Genomic DNA, 23,186 nt, shown 5'->3' on the forward strand with positions numbered 1-23,186 from the left:
TGAGAAATAAAATGAGAAGGTACAATACAGATATTAGAAATTCCAGAAGAAGAGAACAGAGAGAAAAGAGAGAGAAGAAATATAAAGATTCAATGGTGGCAAATTGACTGGTATTGAATGCAAAAAAAAAAAAAAGTTCTCAGTAAGAAGGAACACAACTGGATTCCCAAGCAGAATAAATAAAAAGAGATTTACACCTAAAACCGTTAGTGACTCTGCAGAACATCTAAGAGAAAAATCTTACAAGCTAGCAGCATAATGACAATCAGGCAACAGGCTTCTCATTAGGAGCAATGGAAACCAGAAGATAAATAATTGTAGCCTCAAATTTCTGAAGGAAAATAACTGTCAACTTAGAACCCAGGGGTGCCTGGGTGGCTTAGTCAGTTAAGCATCTGACTCTAAACTTTGGCTCAGGTCATGATCTTGCAGTTCATGGGTTCAGTCCCCTCGTAGGACTCTGCATAGACAGTGTAGAGCCTGCTTGCTCTCTGTCTCTGTCTCTGTCTCTCTCTCTCAATAAATAAACTTTAAAAAATTATTAAAAAATTTTTTTAAAAAGAAAATTCACCATCTTATAACCACTATAGGTATAATTAATTGATTTGAGCAAGATAATCAATGGATGCTAAAATCCCTGGATCAAAAATATTTAGAGGACAGGATATTCACAGTCTCAAATCCTGCCCCTACCCACATCATAATGTATTACTCAGAGAGGGCAAAGGACACCTTTACAATGGAGAATCTTGAATGATGCTACCTTAAAAATGATCAAATGTATCATCACAAATAATGAGAGAAACTGATATCATATGCCTGTTGATATGATGCACTGAGAAGGAAACATCACCTACATGGTATTCCTGCCCAAAATGTTTAGCCTGAATTTAACCATGAGGAAACCATTAGATAAATCCAAATTGAGGGACAATCTGCTGCCTGGACTTTTCAAAACTCATAAAAGACAAAAAACAAAAACCTTGGAGAAGTATTCCAGAATAAAGGAGATTAAAAAGACAAAATAAATACAATGAAAGATCTTACATTGGGATGAGGGAGGGGCAGTTATAAAGAACATTACTGGGAGAATAGAAGGGTTTTGAATATGAACTCATCTATCAGGCAAATGTTAAATTTCCTGAAAGTGATCATTACACTGTGCAGTACAGACGAATGTCCTTGTTCTTAAAAGATATCTGAAGTATTTAGGGATGAAGTGTCATTTATGTCAGCAACTAACACACAAGTGTTTTAGAACAAGAAAGGGAGAGTTAAACCAAATGTAGAAATAGTTACAAATTGTTCATCTGTATCAGAGTGTATGAGCATTCATTGCAACAGTGAACTTTGCTGTACAGTTTTAAATTTGTCAGAATAAAAAGCTGGAAGAATAGAAGCAGTTTCAAAACAAATACAACAACACCTAATGAAAGAATGGATCTAGTCAATGATAGTAAATGGCTGTTAAAACCATTAAGTGAAAAGCTGATGGAGGGAAAAAAGCTGAACGTGAACTTTATAATGGATAGATGCAGCTGACAGCAACTGAGCCCACTGATTAATCTTGATATTTAAAAAGAAAAACGACGAGGAATTATGTGGTCCTGACGTGATGCAATAGGAAGTTCACACCAACTGTAAAATATTCTAGCCAAAAAATCAAATCTGAGGCCAAGCAACTCTGGAATCTACCATGTTAAAGGGACAGAGAAACATGTTAAATGATACCACAGGGGCGCCATCAGCAAAATCCCGAATGAAGGAAATTCCATAGGACAAATGGCCCACAGTTTCTTCAATAAATAAGTTGCAAGAAGAGAAAGAAAGTATAGCCTAGGAGTGCCTGCGTGGCTCAGATGGTTGGGTATCAAGCTCTTGATCTCTGCTTAGGTCATGATCTCACCCGTGACAGGCTCTGTGCTGATAGTGCAGAGGCTGCTTGGGATTCTGTCTGTCCTCTCTCTCTGCCCCTCCCCCACCTCTTTCAAAAACAAACTAAACATTAATAAATTTTTTAAAAGAAATTTTCAAAAATTTAAAAAGAAAGTGTAGCGTATAGAACTGAAGAGATATTTGATGAGAGTCAGGAATTATAGTTAATTTTTATTCAAGTGAGATAATGCTATTGAGGTAATGCTAAAAGTGTCCTTAACTTTTAGAAATGCATGTTAAATCATCGACAGGTGAGGTGATTTGATGTCTGTGTCCAAATAGTCCTGGCAGATAGAAGAAATAAGATTGGCCCTATGTTGATAATTATTGAAACTAGTTGATAGGTAGAAAGATCTTTTAAGGGACGTCTGGGTGGCTCAACTGGGTGAGCATCTCACTCTTGATTTTGCTTCAGGTCATGATCTCATGGTTCCTGAGTTTGAACTCCACATCAGGCTCTGCGCTGATAGCAGAGGGATTCTCCCCCCCCCCGCCCCTCCCCCGCCCGTGCACCATGCTTTCTCTCTAAATAAATGAATAAACATTTAAATCTATCTATCTACGTATCTATCTATGTATCTATGTATATTTATATTTGAAACCCTTCAGAATAAACTTTTAACAAATAAGTAAACCCAAGCCACTCCAATATTTTGCCAGCATATTCTCCCAAAGAAGGCTCTTCAGTGTTAGAATGGTTGTTCCCTCACAAGTAGTACACAGGTTGAGACCAGAGAAAGAATTCCAAGTGGAGGGTAAAACCCCAGGCCATCATGGGGGGCCAAACCCTCTTTCAAATGGAGTGCTATTTACTTAGGGGGTGAGGGGCTCTGTCTTGTGTGTCTTAAACCAGACTGTTCCCTGTTGGGTGGAAGCAACATATTACACCTGGACAGCTCCCTGCCCCAACCTAGGTTAAGAAATGGGATTTGTAAAGACTAGGAGGTTGGATCCAAGGCAGAGGGAGGAGGTAAAATTAGATGTCTCTTTTTGTGAGGCTTGGATGAGGCTGAGGTCTGAGATCAGAGGTCAAGGATGGGGCTGGAGGGATGGGCGTGTCACTAAGGTGAGTGTGCTGTGCCAAGACCTAAGAGGCTTCGGGAGCTGACCTTCCTGGCCTTCATGCCTTTCTCCTTGGTGCCAGTTCTCTGGGATGGAGACAGAGCTCCTACCCATCTCCCCCTCAACCCCCCTGCCCATCTCCCTCCCACACCATTCTCCTCTCTTCTCTGTCCGGTTCTCTGATCCATTTCCATTCTCTCCTTCCTCAAGCCCCTTCCTCATCTCCATTTGCCATTCCCTGTCCTCCGCCCTGCCAGACACCCCAGTTCAGGGTCCAGGAGAAGGACAGCTTTTATGTGGCTTGTAAAATTCTATTATATCTGTATTCAAAACCTAGCAGCTGAGAAACACTGGTAATAAGCGTGTTATTAAGCGTGTAAATACACTTCCACTCCAAGGCCTCTAAGGGGCAAGGGCTGGATTCTCAGGCTGGGCATCTCCCCTGCTTGTAAGTCCCTCCCCACCTGGCCTCCACCCCAGACTTGGACCTTGTGCCAAGGCCCAGGTCTCCTCCAGTCTCCAACCACCACCGTCCTGCAAAACCCAGACTCTTGGAGAAAGGGGGCGGGGGAAGGGGCCGAAGAAAAAAAACATTAGGAAAAAAACTCCCACCCAGAGAGCATTCTTTCTGCAGCACTCAGGAAAAAGGATGTCTCACAGGGGACGGGAAGGCGAAATTTTTTCACATCCAAATGGATTGCAATTTCCCTCCATTTAGCACCTGAAGGTAATTAGCTCGAAGAGACTGCCGAGTGCGAAACACGTTCACGGAACATTAACTCTCACACATTCTCCAGTTGCAGGGAATTAATAGGAAAGATTAAAGTTTAAAGAGAGCAAAATGCCATTACCTCGCCAGCCACCTCTCTCCGCGGCAGTCTCCAGCCCCCGAAAACCTTCGGCCAGTGCTTGGGCCGGGGCTCGGGTCTCAGCCTCCAGCCTGGCTGTCTGGGGCATCTGGGTGTGCCTCACCAAGAAGGCTAGCATGTGCTGATGTGCACGCACGTGTGCAAAACAGGGCAGCTCTGCAAGGCCAGTGCAGCCCCCCTCCCATCCCCGAGAAGTTTGGGGTGGACAGGGCAGGTGTGTTCTCATAGGCTGACTCCTGGCATTGGTGTGTATGGTGGCCCTGGGCGGGGGCGGATGGGGGAGATACTAGGAAGGGTTATTAGCTTGGGCGTGCCCTGTGATTTCGGTGCAGAGGGCGAGATCTGGCAGCTTGGCCGGCAATAGAGAAATGGGGGGTGTCAGTCCCACCTTGGGTGTGTAGAGAGGCACTGGGTGAAGTGATGGAGAGAGTTGCTTCCACTCTTGTGCGGCAGGCAGGAGCCACAAACATACGTGTGCATGCATACGCAGGCTCCCACGACCACACACAGACGGCCTTTGTCACTCTGCTTTTTTCAAAGTTTATGTAGGCTTCAAATTGGAAAGGTTTCTGTGTTGCTTCAGTATTTTAGGAAAAGATGAAAGACAGAGAGAGGGAGACAGAGAGAGAGTGGGGGAGAGAGAGAGTGAGGGAGAGAGAGAGGGGCAGAGGCAGGCAGGAGAGAGAGAGCGCGAGATGAAATTGAGACATGGAAGAATTTATTGCCCAGAAAATTCCATTCTGCTATCTGATTCAAAAAGTCCAGTCCCCCCAGCTTCGGAAAATCTATTTTCCACATTTTAATACCCTGCAGAACAGTCCTCATAACTCATCCGAGTGTGTTAAGCACAGTTTTATTAGATCTGAAACAAATTTTGGTGGGGAGATACTATAGGTCATTAACCATGGAGTAATTTTATCCTTGTTTCCCTAATGATGCCATAATGGCGAGCGAATTTCTTAACTAAAGACCAAAGAACATTTTGAAGGTCAGTTTCATCTGTGAGCTCCTTCAAGCGCTTCTCAGAGAAGATTGGAAAACTCGCCGATTTTTTGAAGAGTCATTAATAATGTGAAAGCTGAAAGCACCCTCCATTTGCGTTCCTGCTTTTTACCTTTTAATTTTATATCGTCCCCGCTCAGAGCCCCGCTCCCACTCCCTCACCCTCCTCTGGACCTCCCGCCTGCCTACCCACCCCACGCAGGGAACAAGGCTGCCCCATACCAGGTACCAGGCTAGCTGTGAGGGGCAGACAGGGGCTGCAGGAGGGGAGGCAGAAGAGCTAGAGTGGCCAGGGCCCCAAAGAGATGGGGGCCTTTGCTAAATTCCCAGAATGTGGTGTACTGTGTGAGGGTATTGTTATAGGCATGGTACACGTGTGCGTGTGTGCATGTGTGCAAATGTGCAGTGCAGGGGACTGGGGTCCCTGGATTGCATGCTGGTTGTGCACACACATGCTAGGGACCAATGGGGACTTAGTAGTCTCTATAGGTGGGTGCCCTCTGTTGGACGCAGGTGGGGAAAGAGAACTGGAAACCAGCACTGGGTCCAGTGGCTTGGGCAGTGGGTCAGCTGGGGGACTTGACGTATCTCCCAACAGAGATGGACAACACGTGCAAGGCATGAAACAATTGATAGCGCATTGTGAGCCCTGATTACAATGTGTGCACATGAGCGTATATGTCCTGGGGGTGGTGAGGTCATCAAGGCAAGAGCCCCAAGGGCCCTCTCTACTGGCAAATATTTAGACACTTGAAACAGTGACCATTGTCTGCCCATCCCTCACTCCTTGGACCACTCACTCCTTGCTCCCCAGGCCTGGAGCCCTTCATTTGCCCACTTTACTCCCTCCTAATCTCCAGTCTCTGGCTCCTTGGACCCCCCCCCCCCACCGCCTCCCAGTTCCACCCCTTCCCCTGAACACTCCTCCCCCCAGCTCCTCACCTATCTGATGGCTATCATTGCAGGGTGCCCAGCCAGGAGCCGGGGTGGGACAGCATCTCTGTGTGTGTGCAGGTTTGGGGAGGAGGGGGCGGTGTGGTGACACTCCATGCTCCCAGATGTGGTGGCAGCGATAATTCCAATTTTATGCCTTTGTTATGGCTTTAATCACTTTCTTTATGCGTTTTGTTCCAGCGATCAGGGAGAGACACCTGATAGGCAAAGAGGATACCAGGGGAACCATTTTTATTTGGAATGTGGTGAGAAGTCTAATTAGAATCTGAATTCTGCTGAGCCTTGAAATGGCCAGCACTTTATCCTGATCGCCTTAGATATTGTTTCGAGTCAATCATCTGTCATGGTGCGGCAGGAGAGCCTCTCCCTTCACACCGCACCCCTCCCGCCACGGGGCCAGCCCAGGCACACTGGGGGAGGGGAGGCTCAGGCTTCCGCCCTCGTAGGGATCTGTGCCTCCTTCTGGGGAGGGGGGGCTGTTTGGTATAGCCAACCCTCCACTGGTGAGGGCTGTCTTTGCTGGGTGCTGAGTTTCAGCTCATGGGGGTGGAGAGAGGGGCTGCAGGAAGAGGGGCCTGAGAGGCCTGTATTAGAATTAGGAAATATTGAGGTGAGGCCAAGCTAGTCTGGGGTACCTCCTAAATGCTCTCAGTACACTGACCACCCCACCTCCTATCAATGGCTCACAGCGACTCTCCTCTCTTTACTGTCCCCTGGACATATTGTATCTCTGCCACCTGCTCACTGTCCCTCAAACTCACTGCTCCCATTACCAACCCCTCCCTGACCAACACTTGCCACACGTTCAGCTCCTGGTCTCCAACTTTCCTCCCTCCAGTCCTGCCGCTGGACCACCAATCCGGCTTGTTCTGCCATCTGTCGAGTCCCTGGACTGGTTCCACCTCCTCCAGAAAGCCTTCCCTGACTACCTGAACCCACACAGGTGAGCTCCTCGAGAGGTGGACAATTACAACACAGGCCCCCATCTGGCGATGGCCGCGCTGACTGCCGACACTCCTCCCACAAGACCCCGCTCCATTTATCTTTCTCCTGCCTTCAGATGATTGATTTCCAGTTGTCCTCTCTCTTTTTCTAAACTGTTTTGGGGTGTGTGTGTGTGTGTGTGTGTGTGTGTGTGTGTGTGTTCTAAATCTGCTCAAACCCTTTTTGAGCATAGCAAAATGTAAAGTAGAAATAAATATTACTCTGAATGATAATTTCACCTCCCCAGTCACATCTTGTGCTCCCAAAGTCTGACCATTTCTTCCCTGTATCCTGCCTTTTCCACTAACTATAAGCACACAGGACCAGGCACAGAGTGGGGAGCTGTGTATTGCCTCCAGAAGTCAGAGATTCACGGAAGCTTTCTGCTTCCTGCTTCCCTTCATACATAACCCTGAATACATACCTACTATGTGACAGATGTAGGCATAGTTGGGGGACTATTAGTAGCCAAAGGAAGTGCCATTTCTGGCAGGAAAGAGGAGCATGTGCTCTATGAATAATGCTTCCATGGGAGATGGCCAATGTGGGTCCTTTTTAGATGGTTGGGGCACTCAGTGGCCCTCTAGCCACTTAGTGTGCCCCATAAAGCAGAATGTCCTCATTGATGTCAGTATCACTGGGCCTCCTGGATGGTCACTGCCCTCTTGAGATTATCTATGTAGCCAGGGTACCTTATGTATGGTCCAAGGGGCAGTGTGACCAGATGCTGCCATAGAAAAATACAGACTCAGAGGGTCCCCAGAATACCCTTCTCAATCTGCTCACTTCCCCATCCCTATCTGGACCCAAGCTTGAATGCAATCCTGACTCATTTTATTTGAGGATGGTCTCTTTCCCTCCTTGCACCTCAGTTCTTCCTGGTCCCTGAGCTGTGGGCAAGGAGTGGGGATGGCACTAACCATAGTCCAGCAAATCATGGGGCTTGTTGGGAGATGGTTCTCTGGAATGCATTGCCAGGACTCTCTGTTCCTTTCTCCCTCCCAGCAGCCCCTATCCGGAGGCATGGCTGTACTGACACCACACTGATGGATGGAGAGTGAAGAGATACAGGGAGATGGAGAAGGAATCCATAGCCAGGGGTCCTCATTTATAGGGGAAGGCAGGACAGTGGCCGGAGGGACTTAGGAGCAAGCTTCCTAGTGGGAAATTGCAAGCTGCCATTAGCGTTTAGGTACAAGTTAATATATCTGAGGGAGTGTGTGTGTGTGTGTGTGTGTGTGTGTGTGTGCGCGCACGCACACGCACACACACCCACATATGATGGAGGGTCAGTAGGTGAGGGGTTAAGGTCCCTATAGGGAAGAAGCAGAATGCTGGCACACTTGGTCTGCCCATAGAGAAGGGTGGGAGTTCAGGGGTGGCTCATGCTCCAACTACTGTTTCTCCATCTATACAAATAGTGGGGAGATGAAGCTCCTGGCCCAGGGAGCACATGTGTTGGGTGAGGGTGGCGGGCGGGAGGACAGAGATGCCAAAGCTACTAAAGGCCTAGTCTCTTCCCATCTCAGACACCCTCAAGGCACTGTCCTCTCTCTACATCCAGAGCTCGGCTGCAGTGGGGGGAGATGAAAAGGAGGAGAAACTGTTGGATAAAAAGAAATTCAAAAAAAAAAAAAAGTAAGTGAAATATTCAAACTGGAAAGTGATATTATAGAAACTGCAGCCCACGGCTCAGTGCATTCAAATTTATTCAAACTCGGCGCCTGACAGTGATGGATGCAGCAGCTTTTCCCACAATATGGAGAAGGCGCGGGGGCATTTAGGACTGCGGGTCCCCTCCGGGAGGGTGGGGGCCCACACCACCTCCCATGCTTTGCTCCTCCTAAATGGGGATGAGGTTCTGGGTCCTGTCCCCTCTACTTCCTAAACCCCACGGTTCCGGGGATGCTGGGGGACCTGGGCATCGCTGGCCCAGGTGCTGGGGTATGGCCCAAGATAGAGGTAGCCAGCTGTGGAACAGAGTGCGCTCTAGTGCCAAGGAAGAGGGCGGTCAACCCTGTCCAGGGGATGACCCGACCAGGGTGTTACCTACATCAAAAAGAAGAGCGTGGCTGTGTGGTTTGTAGCCAAGTAAACAGCATGAACCTTAGAAACCCCTGAGTATGCTGAGATCTAGGGGTCTCAGGAATCCCAAGTCAGGGGGCATTCGGTCCCAGTGGCTCCCACTTTCCTGCCCATTGACTCCCACCTTTGCTCCATCCAGGAGAGGGACAAGAGGGCCTCTGGTGAAACCTCAAATCTGGGGGCTTGGTGTGAGCAGTGGGCAGGTGATAGACTACCCTGCATGCTGTGCCCCGGAGTAGCCCTTGCTCCCAGGAGCACCCTCCAGCCTCACTTCTCCCCCGACGAGGTTGCTCCCGGCCTCCCGTCCAACCTCTTGACCACCGGGCCCCACTTCTGATTCTCAGGCCCCATCCCCTGGGAAGCCTTGGAATACCAGTCACCCGGGGAGAACTACCCATCTCCTGGCTGCCTTGTCCACTGCACTCTCCCCCCGCGTCTCTAACCCTCCTTCTCTGTCTCTTTCTTCCCCTACAGTCTCTCCCAAATGTAGCCACAGTGCAAAGCTCTCCACTGTTCTCTCCAGTCTCTCAGGAGATCTCAGGCACTTGGGAACTTGCAGCTGTCACCCCCGAGCAGGTAATGGGAGCACTGATCTCTAACCCCCAAGCTTCTCTTGAGATCCGAGCCCACAACCCAGGCAGCGCAAGGCTCATACTCAAAAAGCAGCCTGCATGCCTCTCCTAAAGCCAGCAACAGCATGTGACTCCCACTTTGTTGGTAGCCCTGTTGCCCACCCACTTACCCTCACAGAAGCCTTGGAGCCCCTAGTCCTCTGCCGTCCTCATCTCTACTTTCAATTAGGGTACAAATTCAGAGATGCTTCCTTATTTCTTTGGTACCCATCTTTGCCTCGCCATCACCACCGTCTCCAGGAAGGCCCTTATCACAGCTCTCCCAAGCCTCTTCACTTCAACCAACAAACCCTGTGGAGTGCAAGCCATGCACCAAGTCTCCAAGTGTGGCTGCTTTCTCCCAGCGGGGCTCTCTGCCTCTGAGTTCCATGTCTCCGATTGTTCTACACACTGCTGCCAGATTCATTTTCCTAAAGCACAGCTCTGATCGTGCCACTCTCCTGCTCAAAAACCTTCAATGGTTCCCCACTGCATACTAAATAAAGTACAAACTCCTGACTCCTATATTCATGGCCCTTTGTGACCTGGCCCCTTCCTCCCCCTCTCTCCAAGACTTCCCATTACTCTCCTTCATGCTCATACTTGCCAGCCAAATTGGACTCTGAGTGGTTCCCTTGCACACTCCCCACCCAGCAACTTCCCACCTCTGTGGGCTGGTCCATTCTCCTCTTCTGCCTGCGATGCTGTCCTTCTGGGATGGTATCACTGCCCAACACCCAGCTTATCTCTGCCCACCAACATCCTAATTTTCTGCAAGACCTGATTCAAGTAAAGCCATCTTCTGAATACTCCCTATAAATTGCTTAGCAAGGTGCCTGCTGGTTTTGTTGTTATTGTTGTTGTTGTTGTTGTTGTTCACCACCACCACCAGCAGTGGTTTCTCTTCCCTGTGAAATTTCTAGTCCTCTACAGCTTTCTTGGCTCTTATTTTCCCAATAGTCATTACTAGAATGTTTGCCCTACAGCCGTCCTGGACTATAAACCTCTTGAGAGCCCGGCCTAAGTAACGTTCATTTGCATCGTCCTCAGCCCCTGGCCCAGGAGGCTCGGTAAACGCCTGTTGAATAAATAAATGAATGAGTGAATGAATGATGGAATGAATGAACCAATACAGAAAGACTGGCTTGGACATGACTGTGTGACACAGACTTGGCTCTTCTGAGCCTCCATTTCTGGGCAGTGACCACCTAAAATTTCCCTGTCATTACTCCTGGCCCTCCTGACATGTGTCCAGGTGAGCTGGGACATGTGTGTGCAGGTTATATGACAGGTGTGTCACCGCTCTAAAGAGAGAGAGGAGTGTGGCAGAGTTCAGCCTTCCCAACTCATCAATCAAAGGGCACTTACTGACAGCTCTTGAGAGCTGGCTCCAGGCTCTGCTGGGGTTGGGGGCTGGACGGGTGGGGGATGAGGCCTGCCCTCTGGAGGTTCACAGTCTAGTTGCTCCTTCACTCCTCCTGGGACTTTCAGGCCACAGGAAGTCAAAGGGCTCCACCAGGGACTGCGGACAGGGATGTCATGCTGATGGGTGGGGTGAGCCCTTTCCTCCAAGCTGCCCTGAAATGCTACTTAATCCAGAAGTGGCTCTTTTACCCTCCTGGTGTAGATCTTAGTGCCCCATCCCAACTGGAGCTCCCCTGGGAGGTCTGTTGCCTTCTGCAGAATTCTCCACCACAGAGGCCAGAACCACACAGCTTGAAGCTGCTGAATGGATGGGTGGATGGGTGCTGTGAATAGTTGACAAAATAAATGAGTAAATGAGCAACTAGCTAAACACACGGATGAACAAAGTGCTGGGCAGATTGGCACAAATCACACAGTCGGCATTCACTGAGCATCTACTATGTACCAGGCACGGTGCTAAATCCTTCAGCTGCATTGACTCATTTCATCTTCCCTTCAGCCCTTGGGGTAGGAACTATCAGGACCCTGCAAGGGAGAGGCAACTGCTGCTCAGGGGAGTGAAATAAAGTGTGAGAGGCCCTAGCTCTGCAGGGAGGAACCTTGGTCCCCTTGGTCCCCTGCCCCAAACTCTTCCTGGCAGGGGGCGGGGGGAGGGGGGGCGGCAAGGGGGTGGGTGTCATCTGCTCCTTCCCCAGACCACAGACCACAGGCCCTCGGCGGCGAAGGGGCGGGGAAGTGAAGCTCCTGGGGAGGAGGCTCACAGGTGGTGGGGGTATTGTGGGGTCTCTGTCCCGCGCGCGGGGGTTGGGGCGGGGTGGGGGGAGCTCTGGGTCCCACGTTTTCTCTCCGTCCCCCTGGGAGATTAGGCGCAGTTCAGAAGAGGCACAGCCGAGGAGCCTCTGTTTCCCAAAAGGCGGCTTCCCAGCCCGCCTTCACCCACCTCCATTGCAAGAGGGAGCGCCCTCTCCCGAGGGGTCCCCGGCGCTGGGGGGCGCCCCCTCCCGCCGGCCCCCCGCCCTGGCGGCCGGTCCCTCCCCTCGCGGCCTGATACAAACAAGCGCGCTAAACTCCGGGAGATTTACAGCGGGCGGCTGGGCGGCGCGGGCCCCCGGCCGCCGGTGAGATATCTCCAAACAGCGCACTAACCACTTTCCATTTTATACCTCACCAGCTTTATAGCATCTTAAGGATTTCTGTGCACGGCTGGCTTCCCGCCCAGGGAAAAAACCCAGCCTTGTAAATAAATACTAAATATATATGAACAGAGACGACAGCGAGGGCCGCGGAGGAGGGGGAGGGGCGGGGGTGCCGCAGGGTGGGGGTGCGGGTGGCGGCTCAGGGCCTGGCGACCGACGGGGAGGAGGGGGGCAGGACATATTGGGGTGTCCGAGACAAAGGCGACAGGGAAAAAGCACTTGACAGGCAAAGTGAGGGAAACTGAGACAGCGCCAGAGAGGGAAGCAGAGAAAAATGGAAAGATGGAGGCTGGCTGGAAGTGCTCCGGGGTGTGTGTGTGTGTGTGTGTGTGTGTGTGTATACGGAGGACTCCCTTAAAGCCTAGGGAGAAAGAGAAGGCTCTTCCAACCCTGCCTCTCTCCTTCCCACAATTTCTGAGGGGTTGGGGCTCAGGGATGGTATTACCATCCGTGTGTGTGTGTGTGTGTGTGTGTGTGTGTGTGTGACGGGAGTATGTCACGATGTGCTCCAAGGAAAGAGTTTATGTTTGTGTGTGTGAACCCATGTATGTGCAGATGTGTGTTTGGGGTGTTTGGTGTGGGTAGGACTGTGCCCAGTGGGCACTGGGCTTTTGGGGGGGAAGAATGCCTGTGGTGTAGTCAGGGTGCGAAGCGGGTTTAGGACATATTGGGGGTGGCGATGAGGCAGGCGAGTTCGGAGAATGCGTGCAGCTTTGACGTTGAGTTGAGGGCTGAGCAAGCATATGTGATCAAATGTGTTTGGGTGTCTTGAGGTGTGTGGGGATCTGGGGGGAGATGAGTCGTGAGCTCAAGTAAGCCAGGGTGGACCTTCAAAGGAGCATGTGTTGGGTCTGGAAGCAAGTACCCACTTGTGTGTTGGGGTCTGTCAGGGGTGAGATATGACATGCTACCAGGTGGTTGCATCACCTCTTCCTCATCCTCCCTCTCTGAGTCTTTCTAGGGGCTCTGGGACTCTCTGCCATGGCCACCAAAGAGAGGGCCCCCAGTGCTGACTGAAGCCCCATACTACCCCAGCCCCCAGCTCTGAGGTCTCTGGACAGGAGCCAGATTTGAACCGGGGAGCAGGAGGGAACATCCTCTCCCCTCTCAGGGGACCCAGCGATCCCTTTTTGTTCCCCCCCCTTGTCTTCGATATTAAGTATTCAAACCTCATTTACATCCTTATTTTTCAATTTGCTGCCACAGTAGTTTAATTTATTCGATATAATTTCTTTTTCTGAGGGGACATTAATCATTGCCCTGTGCTTTTGGGCGCCTGTGGGATCTCTGCGTGTGTATGTGTGTGCGCATACGCATCTGTGGGGGGGGGGCTCTGTGTGCGAGTGTGCATCTGCGTCCGTGTGTATCTGTGCCTGCTCACACTTGTGTCTGTGTGTGAGTGAGGTGCAAGTTTGTCGTGTGGGTGTGAGAGAGAGTGTGGGTCTTTGTGAGAGGGTTTTGAGTGTGAGAGGGTCGGGGTGGGGAGGAGGTGTGGGAGGGTGGTGTGAGTGTGCTACGTTGATCGGGTCCTCTTCCTCCTGGTCCTTCGTAGGATGTCAGCAAGAAGGGGAAGTGGGGCACACTTGAGGTGGGGTCCTCCCAGTACCCCCTGTCAGCTTTCCCTTCTTGAGAGTGTGCCCTGGACAGTTGTAGCTGGAAATGTTCTAGAATCCCTGGTCTCTGAAGAAAGAACTGAGAGAGGTGGAAACACACAGAGATAGGGAGAGACAGACAGATGAGAGAAAGGCCGGCCACGGCAAGGGAAGAAAGAAAGAGGGGGAAAGAAACATGGAGAATGATGGAGAGAGACGCAGGAGAGAGGGAGAAGTGAGCAAGCCAGCAGCGTCTCAGCCCATAAAGTCCCTGGAATGGGAGGAAGGGGCGCGAGACTCCCGCCTCAGCTCAGGCCCAGTCATGGCTCAGTGCAGTGATGGGGGGGCGGGGGGTGGGGTGGGTGGGGGTGGGAGGACTGGTTGCTCCCAGGAGCTGAGATGAGTGGAGTGGCTTGGGGGAGGCTTGTTTGGAGAGAAGAGGCAAGAGGAAGGGGTAAGGGAGAGGGGGGAAGAGAGAAAACCCCTCTTGGTGATATAACTCAGGGGAATGAAGCCAAGGAAAAATTCCAGTGTTGTTGAAGGGATAAAAGGGAGGAAGCTCCCAGATGCTAGCTCCCCTCTCTACCCTCAGTATATCTGGGCAAATCCATGGCTTCCTAAGACCCTCTTTTGGTCCCTAGCCCCTGAACCCCTCAGTTTTCCTTCTCTGGCATGTTTTTGGAACTGCCAGGAGCTAATGGTAAGGTCACCATGACATCTCACTTAATCTTTGTAACAACTTGAGGTAAGAGTCGGTCTCCCCACTTCAGAGAGGAGGAGAGGAGAGGTCAGAACTTATCCAAAGTCCAGAGGAGGTCCAGAGCCAGGATTTATGGCATATCTGCCTGAGGGCCCATGCTGAGATTTCCCCCTCCCTCAGCTGCCTCCTAGGGTCGTGTCCACCCCAAACCTTCCTTTCTCACCACTATACAGGTATGACACACACACAAAACAATATCTGGGACCCAAGGGTAAAGGAGGTGGCCTTTTGGGGGCAGGAGTTAGGAGGCTGGGGGTGACCTACTATAGCCTTAGCCCAGTACCCCCAGCTGTGAGGACATTGAGGCCCAGGACCTGAGTGCCCCCAGGGCTCATATGGACCCTGTCTTTCCTCTCATCCAAGGGTCAGAGTCCCCTTAAAGATCCCTTCCAGGTGGCGCCTGGGTGGCTCAGTTGGCTGACTTCGGCTCAGGTCATGATCTCACAGTTCGTGAGTTCAAGCGCCGCATCGGGCTCTGTGCTGACAGCTTGGAACCTGGAGCCTGCTTTGGATTCTGTGTCTCCCTCTTTCTCGGCCCCTCCCCCACTTCTCAAAAAATAAACATTTTAAAAAAATAAAAGAAAGAAAGAAAAGACCCCTTCCAGAAGGTGGAGGCCAAAACCCACTTAGGCTTGGACTGGCTGACTGCTTGGGGCCTGGTTTCTCCACCCAGGACCAGTTTCAAACAGCTATGACCTGCCCATTTTAGCCTTACCCAGATAGTGGCCCAAGGCTCAGGGTTTAGGGAGAGAAGCTTCTTTCTCTGAAATTATAAAAGTGAAATTTTGAAAAATGGTCTGAAATTGGACTTCATGGGACCTCAGCATTTGAGCCTCCAGATACCTGACTATCTTGAGGTCTATAGATTTAAATAGTCTAATACCAAATCCCTGTGATCTGAATGTCCCCAACAACCAAGCATTTGAGTGCATGGGTGGGACCTAGGGCTAATGATGAGCGTCTAGGTGGGAAATCCGAGATGGAAGAGTCTGCATCATTCCAGCCTCAGATCTTCAGCCCCACCCCCACCTTCCTCGTGCTGTCTCCCAACCCAGAGAAGCCGTTCTTTGATCCTTACCCTCCAGGAGTTGGGCTCAGGCCTCACACCCAGGCCCCAAGCACAGACATGTCACACGGAAACCATCACCCACTAGGGTCAGTGATAACTGGGTGGCGGCGAGAGAGGGGGTCCCTGGGCATGTGGGGAGGGGGCAAGGGGACAGGCCTGGGGCCGAGGAGAAGGTAGCGCGTTCATTTGAATAATGGGCAAAATCAAATTAATTCTACATTAAATAGTTGTGAATAAAGGGTTGAAGTCAGCAGTTTCAAACTTGTTTTCCTTAATTACTTTCCGTGTTTAATGTCATTAAGAAGATTAAAAATTCATTAACAAGAGTACTAAAGTGGCAAATCAGGAAAGCGATCACTCCAGGTTAGAAACTCCGCTGAGGCCGCACAGTGAGCCTTCTGCAGGGGGCATGGGTGGGGGTGGGGGCCGAGAGGGTTGGGGACAGACAGGCACTCACACACTTACATACTGATACACAACAGCTCCATAAACACACGTCCATAATATCGGTGGGCATCTACACATGGATACACGCACACTCAGACATTTTCACTCATCCATACCCAGGACTTCTGTGATTGTGGGGAGACAGTGTTTTGGGGTCTGTAGCTAATCGGGTCACAACTCCATAAATCCCTCTCCTAAGAAGGAGAATTAAAGATCAAACTTTCCTGACAGACAGTGCAAGGTCATAAGAATCAGTGTCAGCTCAGTGGTGTCCGAGTTCACTTTCCTGTCTCCTGGTCTTGTCTGTCTGTCCCTGTCTCCCCTCCCTTTGCCATCCCTCCCGCACTAAAGGGCTCTCTCAGGGCAAACCTGATCAGTTTCCTGGGAGGAGCTGCTGACTTTGAAGCTTAATTATGCTGGAAAAGGATCCCCTTTGTCTCCTTAGCTTGTTGGGGAGGGGGGAAGAGTCATGTTACCTCTGGGAGAAGGAACAAGGAGACAAAGGGTAACATGGGTGGGGAAAGGAGAAGGCAGAAACAGCTGGGGAAGTGGCACCCAAGTGTCCTGGTCTTCAGAGTGGATCCTCACTCAGTCACCCATCGCTAACCTCACCCTTTCACCCTGCCTTTTCGCCCATCATGTTGGCTAAACCCCTTCCTCCCCAGTGCCGTACTTTACCCCCTTCACCATGAAAGGACCCTCCTTGAGTCAGGACAATGTTCCCTGTGGCTATCACAATCTCTCTGACTGCATTTCTGTTTTTTTTCTCTAGGCCCCAAACTCAGGACCAAGTCCCTGAGGGGGTCTAGGCTGCCTTGGGTGCACCTGTGCCTTTGTGGCTATGTTATGTGTCTGATGGCTGTGTTGGTAATTGTGTGTGTGAGTGTGTGTGGGTCTGGTTACATGAGGAGAACCATAGTCTCAGCTGGAGAACTCCGTATTAATCATAAACAAGTACACCTGGACAGCCTTGCGATTCTAATGGAATGAATTCCCTCTCATTTTATAGGTGGGAGAGCCAAACTCTGGGAAGATGAAGTTCTCCTCAAGAGATATGAAAACGTGGGCCTACACAAAAATTTGTACAACAATGGTTGGAGCAGTATTTTTCATAATGGCCCCAAAGTGGAAAGAACCCAAATGTCCATCAACTGGTGAATACGTAAATAAAATGTAGTATATCCATACAATGGGATATTATTTGGTCATGAAAAGTAATGAAGTACTGATTCATATTACAACATGGGTGAATATTGAAGACTCTATGTTAAGTAAAAGAAGCCAATCACCAAAAAAAACCAAACACCATGCATTCTTTTAGTTCCTTTACACAACGCGTCCAGAGTCAGCAAATATACAGAAAAAGAAAATAGATTAAGAGTTGCTTAGATCTGGGGGTGGGGAGTATTGGGGGAAGAGGAGAGACTGCCAATGGGTATGGGGTTGGGGGGAGATGGTTCAAATGTCCTAAAATGTCTCACAGTGAGGGGTGCTGGTTTGTTTGAGCGTCTCACTTCGGCTCGGGTCACAGTCTCGTGGTTTTGTGGGTTTCAGCCCCACGTTGGGCTCTGCTGCTTCAGATCCTGTCTCCCTCTCTCTTTGCCCCTCCACTCTCTCTCTCTCTCTGTCTCTGTCTCAAAAATAAAGAAACATTTTCTAAAAAATCTTAAATTGCTTACAGTGATGGTTGCACGACCCTGTAGATCTACTAAAAACCATTGACTTGAACACTTTAGATAGGTGAATTGCATGATATGAGAATTATATCTTGATAAAGCTGTTATTTTTAAAAAGTAACATGACTTGCTTAGGGTCTCCCAGCAACTGGGAGGTGGCACTGGTACTAGAATGTGGTCTCTTGACCCTAAGCTCGGTGCTCTTTCCACGAGCCCTACAGTGTCTCAAAAATCTTGCCATGGAGACTCGAAGGCCAAATCCTATATGTGCAGGGGTGTCCACATCACATCTCGGCTTTTCTGTGGGGTTGTCAAATTTCTGTCTCTGAGAGTGCGACTTGTTATGTGTGTGCACATAAAGATTTGTGGTCTCACAACTGTGTGGGCCTCACCAAGCATGGCTCTGCACATCTGCGTGTAGGCCCGTGGGTCTCTCGATTGTGAGCGTTGTCTGTGCCCATGAACTTCTGCTCGCTGGTGCACCGTGTCTCTGGGTGTTTGCATTTGCAGGTATATATCAGGTTGCGCCCAAGTCTCTGAATGTCAGCGCATGCGTCTGGGCCCACGAAGCCAGGGGACTTCATGGGAGTCTGTGTTCTTGTGTTCTTGCATGGCAGTGTTTCTACCTGTGTAATGTGTCTCAGTGGGCGCCCGTGGATTTCTTAATGCGTCAGCCTACGAGTCTGGGCTCATATGCCTTCACCTCTGGGGCTCTGCCTGTGATATGTGTTAATGTGTCAGTGCATCTGTACACATGTCCATCCACATGTTGGTATGCTGGCGTCCACACAGGTCCATCTGTGGGCGTTTGCACCTAGGTGGCAGGGGCCCATGGGCCTGTCCATCTGAGTCTGTGTGTCTGAACCCCTCCCGCAGGCACCAGCCCCAGAAGGCGCCTGCCTCCCCACCCCCGCCTCTGACAGCCGTGGAGAGAGCTACACAGTAAATTCATGGCCGCCCGGCTGGGAAACAGGCGGCTGCAATGGAAAGGAAGCATGGATTTGCATATTGAATTAAAATTAAGAGCTAATTATGCAAATAAATTATGACATTTGGCAGGAGAATTTGCTTCAAGATCATTTATTACGTTCTTTTTATAACAGTGTGAGCATTTAACGGTCAAAGACAATATTTTAAGGGAAAATTAACGCAAGATTATTAACCTAAAAACAATTCCACATTAATGAGATGGTGAGCTGGTCCCCCCCACACACCTGGGCAGGTCTAACGCCTAGACTGGGAAGGCCTTTTTCTCCTCCTCTCCTTCCTTCTCCCAGTCCGCAGGGGTGCAGGTGGCAGGGGGCTGGGAAAGGGTGAGTGTGCCTGGGTTTGTATTTCTCGATGGGGAGGTCTTGCTGAGCTGAAACTCCCACCTAAGCTCCGAGCTCTGGGCTGCATTTAGGAGGCCACACAGAGGATGAGTTAAGCCCCACCCCCAAACATGCCTAGTCGTGAAAAACATGATCTTGGCCTTGGGAAGCCCCCATTCTAAGGAGAAAGACAGAGCCCCACCGTAGAAATGGCTCTGTAAATACCAGTTGGATGGGACCTGGAAAGTAGGGGTTAAACAGTGTGGTTGTGCCCCACCTTATCCAGCCCCCTCTCCCTCCTCCCAGATTCCCTGGTGTCCTCCAGTCACTCAGTGCTCCAGAGCTCTGAGCTCTACATCCCTCCAGGTCCCATTGTCTCGATTTTCCCTCCAACCTTAATCTGTCAGCCTCGCTTTCATCTTTGCGAAGTGGCAAGGAAAGCGGGGCTCTAATCTGGGTTTCCCTGGGATGCCCTAACACATCCTACATCAGTGGGGAGTAAGCCCCAAAAGAAGTGGTGGGTGATGTCATACGTGGGCCCCAATTTTCTCTTTGCCAGTGTGTGTTTGTGTGTGTACATGTGCGTGTATGGCATCTACTCTACTGACCCCTGTGCAAGCTCTGTGGTGCGCAGACTCTTAGGGCAGACCTTTGCAGTGTGGTTCCGTGGAAGGGAGCCCAAGATCTTCCCATGGGCTTCCCTGCTAGGTGAAAGCCTTTGGTTTCCGGAAGGCCCCTGTTCCGATGCAAACAAGCTCCACGGGAGACAACATGGTATCACCTGCCATCACATGGTGCCAGTATTTGGTTCTTCCTAGAATGGCCACAGGAAGGGACAGCCATTCCTCATGCTTGGCTCTACCTCCAGGCCCAGCATTTCCTTTGGGTTGTGCCAAACAACTTTGAGACAGGGGCCGGGTATCGCTGGGGCAGAGCAGGGTGGCGGAAAAGACTGTGGCTTTGGACTAGGAAGACCTGAGGTCATCTCCTCTGCCATTTACTGGCAAGTCCCCTCTCCGGCCCCCATGCTGGGTGTCCACCCTTCTCCACCCTGTTGTGGACTTGGGAGGCTGGCCTACAATCTGCATCTGCAGGCTCCCTTGGGTTTGACCAAAAGGGGGCGCCAGTGAGAGAGGAGAGGGAGTTGGAGTTTACTCCTTGAATCCCTTCTGTGCTGGCTGCTGCTGCCTCTCCCTGCGGCCCTCCCTCCTGGTTCTGGTCACCCGGGTTGGTCATGGCTTCCCGCTGTTACCGGCCCTGTGACACTGCATCACTACTTCCACTTTTTCTAATCCTCGCCCCTACTTTTGTAAATAGTTGCTTTATTAAACTCTCCTCAGATGAACCAACAGAGTATACTTCCTATGTTTCCCGTCGAAACTCTGGTTGGGACCTTCCCAGAGCCCCTCAACCTCCTCATCTGTAGAACAGGGATGGTAAGATACAGCTGACAAATTACTAGTACACATCCAGGGAGATCATGTGTACCAAGGGGCTTTGTGATTTTTAGATCCCAGATCCGAACGCGTGTTTCCAGGTAGAAAACTAGACCGAGAGTTAGGCTGATGTCAAAACCACCTCTGCTGTGAAGATCTTGTGTGCCTTTGGATGACTCACTCATTTTGCCTCTCGGGGTCCGATTTCTGGCTGACAACACGCGAGGCCTGAACTCCTAACTTTAAGGTGCAGTTGTAGAAAGTGGTGATTCTATCTATGTTCATTTTGCTGTTGAGAAAAAAGAGGTCGGGTGACATGCCCAAGGTCACACAGCAGGTTCATGGCCATCTGCCTGAGAATCTATCTGAGGTGAAGGAGCCTGGGTGGGGTCCATTTTTGGACCTTGGAGGCCTGATGGAGCAGACAGGCCTGGCCGGAGGAGCCCAGGGCTGGGGGCCTGTCCCCACGTCTGACTGGCTCACTCTGCCTCCACAGGCAGGGTGGACCAGCCCCTGGAGAGAAAGGGTGGGATTATTAATAACGGCGCTAATAAGAGAGAGAAAACAAAGCCAGCAGGGCCTGAGCATTTTTTAAATAAAGAAATTTCCCTCATCTCGTGGTTAATTTAAAAGGTTTATTTCTTGAAATGAACCCTCTTCATCAAACCCCCGATCCTTGAAGATCGGAGGCGACTGCGAGTGCCGGTAATGAATTGATTTGTAACGTGAGCGACACGGCGCCCTCCCTCCCGTGCCCACTGCGGGCCTTTAATCTGCGGTGTTTAAGGGGAAATGAGCTTCTCCATCTTTTGGCCTGAAACCCAGCACCAGGCACCGGAGCCAGCAGGCAAGGCCCAGGCACAGTAGATGCCCCCAACCGGACGGGTCCGGGTAGCAGGCCACCAGCTCCCGGCTCCTAGCACCTCTTTCCCTTCCTCTTAGGAAGGAATCAGAAGAGCCCCTCAAACCGATACAAACCAAACCACACGGACCCACAATCAGCTGAGCAGATGTACCGCCATACCCACACGCATGGTTTCACTGAGCCATCATCAGACCACGGCTGCGCTTAACTGCACAATCCTCAACGTCACATAAATGGTCTTCCTTCAGGTAGAAGAAGCAGAAATAGAGTTACACAGACCCCCTCTACTTATTATCATGAGCATCCGTAGAACTGCCTCCAGGCCCGGACATCCAGCCACAAGGGAGCACATACTCCGGAAAGAAGACCTGCATTTCTACAGGCACGACAATGAATTTGGGAATATTTGGCAATGCAGAGGTAGTGGCATGGCGTGGTAGGGACTCCATGGGCTTTGAGCCATAGAGCAGGATTTGAATCGAAGTCCCGTTGTTTCCAATCCGCTAGACCTTTCTCAATCTTGATCTCCTCATCTGTGGAACTAGAGCAACATCTCCCTCATGGGGTTCTTGTGAGGGTGACATTATGTATCGCATGTAAAGTTGTTAATATACAATTTTATTATTACGGAAATTGGTAGCTTCATGGGGGCACCTGGCTGGCTCAGTTGGAAGAGCACGAAACTCTTGATCTTGGGGTTGTGAGTTTGAGCCCCATGTTGGGTGTCGTGATTAATACATTTTTGTTTTAAAACTTCAAAAATGTTTGAATCGTGGGGCGCTTGTGTGGCTCAGTTGGTTAAGCGTCCAACTCTTGATTTTGGCTCAGGTCATGACCTCACAATTTGGTCTGTGAGATGGAGCCTTGCATCAGGCTCTGTGCTGACTACGCGGAGACTGCTTAGGATTCTCTCTCTCCACCCCCCCCCGCCCCTCCTCTGCTCACGTGTACATGTGCATGCACACACACCCTCTCCCTCAAAATAAATAAATAAATAAACAAATAAATAAATAAATAAATAAAATTAAGACAATTTTTTGAATTGTTAGCTTCATGAAGACAATAACATTTGCGAGTGAAGTAATATATGTCGAGTATTTAGAACTTTGGCATAGGGTAGGTGCTTGGTAAATGCTAGCTAATAGCATACTTGTCACCCTCTACTGGATCCTCAACACCTACTACAGTGCCTGGTATACATTTTAAAGTAGAGTTATGTTAAATTATCCCTCACACATCGTTGATATTAATGGAAAGGTAAGTATGAGAAAGAGAGAGGTGCAGTAACATGATCACTTAGTGAGTGAATTGAACCCTCTCAGCCAGCCTTTGAGATTATTCTAATATGTACCCATTTGCAAATGATGAAGCCGGGCCCCGAGAAGTTAAGTGGCTTGCCCAAGGTCACATAGCTGGTAAATGGAGAAGAAGGGATTGGAACCCAGGTAGCCAGACTCCAGAGTCTGCTTGCGTTATGAGTGATGTTGAAAACAAAAAATTTCAGGAACAGCCTTGCTCTTTAGGGGGACCCATGTGTGCTTGGGGGCAGAACCGGGTACGCCTGGAGACCGCCTCCTTGGAAGTCACCTTGAAGCTCCCACTAATCCCCTCCAAGCTGTAGGCCAGAGGCTTGGAGTCATCTCTGGTGGCAGGTCTGCGGCAGGTAAATGAGTGATGCTGGCTCTGGGTGGCTCTCAGACCTGTCGCCCGGCTAGAGTTTTTCTGTGCTTTCAGCTTCGCCACCTCCTCTGCCTCTAACTGATCTCTGGTGCCAGTCTGGACTGCTCGATTTTGAAATATGTGTGAAGTGGGTGAACCCAAACCCAAAATGGCCCTGGGCACATGTACGTGGCCAAATACTGCCTTCTACCTTCCACCTTCCTGCTTTGGCCACTGCCACGTTTGCCA

General features: G+C 50.2%; 1 long non-coding RNA gene across 2 annotated transcripts in view; it reads left to right on the plus strand.

Annotated features, from left to right (window-relative positions):
• The window catches only part of LOC109492643, a 61,095-nt gene extending 43,917 nt beyond the window's left edge, over window positions 1-17,178 (plus strand). Inside the window, exons 2-4 of one of the 2 annotated variants that reach the window (XR_006587224.1) lie at window positions 6,661-8,444; window positions 9,366-9,467; window positions 17,001-17,178. This is a non-coding gene — a long non-coding RNA (uncharacterized LOC109492643). Of the gene's footprint in view, window positions 1-2,435; window positions 8,445-9,365; window positions 9,468-17,000 lie in introns of those variants that run through there. The other variant, XR_002736902.2, reaches the window with a different exon arrangement.
• Window positions 17,179-23,186: the final 6,008 nt, after the last annotated feature.

Source organism: Felis catus, chromosome D2, assembly GCF_018350175.1.
Source record: "Felis catus isolate Fca126 chromosome D2, F.catus_Fca126_mat1.0, whole genome shotgun sequence".
In the NCBI taxonomy this organism is placed as follows: Eukaryota; Metazoa; Chordata; class Mammalia; order Carnivora; family Felidae; genus Felis; species Felis catus.